This window comes from Oncorhynchus kisutch, linkage group LG17, assembly GCF_002021735.2.
Source record: "Oncorhynchus kisutch isolate 150728-3 linkage group LG17, Okis_V2, whole genome shotgun sequence".
Classification (NCBI taxonomy): Eukaryota; Metazoa; Chordata; class Actinopteri; order Salmoniformes; family Salmonidae; genus Oncorhynchus; species Oncorhynchus kisutch.
Genome location: NC_034190.2, coordinates 613,891 through 619,332, shown reverse-complemented (window position 1 = coordinate 619,332; position 5,442 = coordinate 613,891).

The following is a 5,442-nucleotide window of genomic DNA, read 5'->3' as shown; positions in this document are numbered from 1 at the left end:
CTTTACTGCAACTATGACGAGTTTCTTATTACACAGCAATTCAACACATTCACAGCAATTCATGTATACATAATAGGACTGGGGCGATTTCATGTATACATAATAGGACTGGGGCGATTCATGTATACATAATAGGACTGGGGCGATTTCATGTATACATAATAGGACTGGGGCGATTTCATGTATACATAATAGGACTGGGGCGATTTCATGTATACATAATAGGACTGGGGCGATTCATGTATACATAATAGGACTGGGGCGATTTCATGTATACATAATAGGACTGGGGCGATTTCATGTATACATAATAGGACTGGGGCGATTTCATGTATACATAATAGGACTGGGGCGATTTCATGTATACATAATAGGACTGGGGCGATTTCATGTATACATAATAGGACTGGGGCGATTCATGTATACATAATAGGACTGGGGCGATTTCATGTATACATAATAGGACTGGGGCGATTTCATGTATACATAATAGGACTGGGGCGATTTCATGTATACATAATAGGACTGGGGCGATTCATGTATACATAATAGGACTGGGGCGATTTCATGTATACATAATAGGACTGGGGCGATTTCATGTATACATAATAGGACTGGGGCGATTTCATGTATACATAATAGGACTGGGGCGATTCATGTATACATAATAGGACTGGGGCGATTCATGTATACATAATAGGACTGGGGCGATTTCATGTATACATAATAGGACTGGGGCGATTTCATGTATACATAATAGGACTGGGGCGATTCATCTATACATAATAGGACTGGGGCGATTTCATGTATACATAATAGGACTGGGGCGATTCATGTATACATAATAGGACTGGGGCGATTTCATGTATACATAATAGGACTGGGGCGATTTCATGTATACATAATAGGACTGGGGCGATTCATCTATACATAATAGGACTGGGGCGATTCCGCCTACAAATGATATCTCCATTATTATTATTATTTATGGCTAATTCACAATATATAAAGATAACATGTTCTCTTTGTTGTACAATTTAACAGTCAAATACACTGCATTTAAAACAGTCAGCTATAATGTAATTAATTCAGGGCTTGTTAAGTTATACCTAGGCTAGATGTAAACCTTCCACAACCATAAGACCCACTAATTTAAGACCCATTATTTTTATCCAAATAGTTTAATCAGCTGTTTTACAAAAATCACTGTCGCTTTCAAGTCCGTCTGAAAATACGCTTTTGTTAAAAAAAAATACCAGAGCCATGCATAACACACACACACTAATAATGACTAACTTGTTGTAGCAGGCATTATAGAAAATTAACACCGGTCTCAACCATCTCTCAAGCACAAGCCCACATGCTAGTGAGTAGCCAGCTCATCTCTATGGGAATCTAGTGAGTAGCCAGCTCATCTCTATGGGAATCTAGTGAGTAGCCAGCTAGTGAGCAGCCAGCTCATCTCTATGGGAATCTAGTGAGTAGCCAGCTCATCTCTATGGGAATCTAGTGAGTAGCCAGCTAGTGAGTAGCCAGCTCATCTCTATGGGAATCTAGTGAGTAGCCAGCTAGTGAGTAGCCAGCTCATCTCTATGGGAATCTAGTGAGTAGCCAGCTCATCTCTATGGGAATCTAGTGAGTAGCCAGCTCATCTCTATGGGAATCTAGTGAGTAGCCAGCTAGTGAGTAGCCAGCTCATCTCTATGGGAATCTAGTGAGTAGCCAGCTCATCTCTATGGGAATCTAGTGAGTAGCCAGCTCATCTCTATGGGAATAGAGTGAGTAGCCAGCTCATCTCTATGGGAATCTAGTGAGTAGTCAGCTAGTGAGTAGCCAGCTCATCTCTATGGGAATCTAGTAAGTAGCCAGCTCATCTCTATGGGAATCTAGTGAGTAGCCAGCTAGTGAGTAGCCAGCTCATCTCTATGGGAATCTAGTGAGTAGCCAGCTAGTGAGTAGCCAGCTCATCTCTATGGGAATCTAGTGAGTAGCCAGCTCATCTCTATGGGAATCTAGTGAGTAGTCAGCTAGTGAGTAGCCAGCTCATCTCTATGGGAATCTAGTAAGTAGCCAGCTCATCTCTATGGGAATCTAGTGAGTAGCCAGCTCATCTCTATGGGAATCTAGTGAGTAGCCAGCTCATCTCTATGGGAATAGAGTGAGTAGCCAGCTCATCTCTATGGGAATCTAGTGAGTAGTCAGCTAGTGAGTAGCCAGCTCATCTCTATGGGAATCTAGTAAGTAGCCAGCTCATCTCTATGGGAATCTAGTGAGTAGCCAGCTAGTGAGTAGCCAGCTCATCTCTATGGGAATCTAGTGAGTAGCCAGCTAGTGAGTAGCCAGCTCATCTCTATGGGAATCTAGTAAGTAGCCAGCTCATCTCTATGGGAATCTAGTGAGTAGCCAACTCATCTCTATGGGAATCTAGTAAGTAGCCAGCTAGTGAGTAGCCAGCTCATCTCTATGGGAATCTAGTGGCTAGTAGCTGGCTGGTGTGTTTACGGACATATTCAATCAATCCCTATCCCAGTCTGTTGTTCCCACATGCTTCAAGAGGGCCACCATTGTTCCTGTTCCCAAGAAAGCTAAGGTAACTGAGCTAAACGACTACCGCCCCGTAGCACTCACTTCCGTCATCATGAAGTGCTTTGAGAGACTAGTCAAGGACCATATCACCTCCACCCTACCTGACACCCTAGACCCACTCCAATTTGCTTACCGCCCAAATAAGGCTACAGACGATGCAATCTCAACCACACTGCCCTAACCCATCTGGACAAGAGGAATACCTATGTGAGAATGGGACCGAGAGACTGAAAAACAGCTTCTATCTCAAGGCCATCAGACTGTTAAACAGCCATCACTAACACTGAGTGGCTGCTGCCAACACACTGACTCAACTCCAGCCACTTTAATAATGGGAATTGATGGGAAATGATGTAAAATATATCACTAGCCACTTTAAACAATGCTACCTAATATAATGTTTACATACCCTACATTATTCATCTCATATGTATATGTATATACTGTACTCTATATCATCTACTGCATCTTTATGTAATACATGTATCACTAGCCAGTTTAACTATGCCACTTTGTTTACATACTCATCTCATATGTATATACTGCACTCAATACCATCTACTGTATCTTGCCTATGCCGCTCTGTACCATCACTCACTCATATATCTTTATGCACATATTCTTTATCCCCTTACACTTGTGTCTATAAGGTAGTAGTTTTGGAATTGTTAGCAAGATTACTCGTTGGTTATTACTGCATTGTCGGAACTAGAAGCACAAGCATTTCGCTACACTCGCATTAACATCTGCTAACCATGTGTATGTGACAAATAAAATTTGATTTGATTTAGTGAGTAGCCAGCTCATCTCTATGGGAATCTAGTGAGTAGCCAGCTAGTGAGTAGCCAGCTCATCTCTATGGGAATCTAGTAAGAAGCCAGCTCATCTCTATGGGAATCTAGTAAGTAGCCAGCTCATCTCTATGGGAATCTAGTAAGTAGCCAGCTCATCTCTATGGGAATCTAGTGAGTAGCCAGCTCATCTCTATGGGAATCTAGTGAGTAGCCAGCTCATCTCTATGGGAATCTAGTGAGTAGCCAGCTCATCTCTATGGGAATCTAGTGAGTAGCCAGCTCATCTTTATGGGAATCTAGTAAGTAGCCAGCTCATCTCTATGGGAATCTAGTGAGTAGCCAGCTCATCTCTATGGGAATCTAGTGAGTAGCCAGCTCATCTCTATGGGAATCTAGTGAGTAGCCAGCTCATCTCTGGGAATCTAGTGAGTAGCCAGCTCATCTCAATGGGAATCTAGTAAGTAGCCATCTCATCTTTATGGGAATCTAGTGAGTAGCCAGCTAGTGAGCAGCCAGCTCATCTTTATGGGAATCTAGTAGGTAGCCAGCTCATCTCTATGGGAATCTAGTAAGTAGCCAGCTCATCTCTATGGGAATCTAGTGAGTAGCCAGCTAGTGAGTAGCCAGCTCATCTCTATGGGAATCTAGTGAGTAGCCAGCTCATCTCTATGGGAATCTAGTGAGTAGCAAGCTCATCTCTATGGGAATCTAGTGAGTAGCCATCTAGTGATTAGCCAGCTCATCTCTATGGGAATCTAGTGAGTAGCCAGCTCAGCTCTATGGGAATCTAGTGAGTAGCCAGCTAGTGAGCAGCCAGCTCATCTTTATGGGAATCTAGTGAGTAGCCAGCTCATCTCTATGGGAATCTAGTGAGTAGCAAGCTCATCTCTATGGGAATCTAGTGAGTAGCCATCTAGTGAGTAGCCAGCTCATCTCTATGGGAATCTAGTGAGTAGCCAGCTCATCTCTATGGGAATCTAGTGAGTAGCCATCTCATCTTTATGGGAATCTAGTAATGCTATATATCTTTAAGAAATGGCTTTCTTCTTGCCACTCTTCCATGAAGGCCAGATTTGTGCAATATACGACTGATTGTTGTCCTATGGACAGAGTCTCCCACCTCAGCTGTAGATCTCTGCAGTTCATCCAGAGTGATCATGGGCCTCTTGGCTGCATCTCTGATCAGTCTTCTCCTTGTATGAGCTGAAAGTTTAGAGGAACGGCCAGGTCTTGGTAGATTTGCAGTGGTCTGATACTCCTTCCATTTCAATATTAGCGCTTGCACAGTGCTCCTTGGGATGTTTAAAGCTTGGGAAATCTTCACAACAGTATCTCGGACCTGCCTGGTGTGTTCCTTGTTCTTCATGATGCTCTCCGCTTTTAACGGACCTCTGAGACTATCACAGTGCAGGTGCATTTATACGGAGACTTGATTACACACAGGTGGATTGTATTTATCATCATTAGTCATTTAGGTCAACATTGGATCATTCAGAGATCCTCACTGAACTTCTGGAGAGAGTTTGCTGCACTGAAAGTAAAGGGGCTGAATAATTTTACACGCCCAATTTTTCTGTTTTGTTAAAAAAGTTTGAAATATCCAATAAATGAAGTTCCACTTCATGATTGTGTCCCACTTGTTGTTGATTCTTCACAAAAAAATACAGTTTTATATCTTTATGTTTGAAGCCTGAAATGTGGCAAAAGGTCGCAAAGTTCAAGGGGGCCGAATACTTTCGCAAGGCACTGTATAGCCTCCACATTGACTCTGTACCGGTACACCCTGAATAGAGACTCCACATTGACTCTGTACCGGTACCCCCTGTATATAGCCTCCACATTGACTCTGTACCGTAACACCCTGTATATAGCCTCCACATTGACTCTGTACCGGTACCCCCTGTATGTAGCCTCCACATTGACTCTGTACCGTAACACCCTGTATATAGCCTCCACATTGACTCTGTACCGGTACACCCTGTATGTAGCCTCCACATTGACTCTGTACCGTAACACCCTGTATATAGCCTCCACATTGACTCTGTACCGGTACACCCTGTAT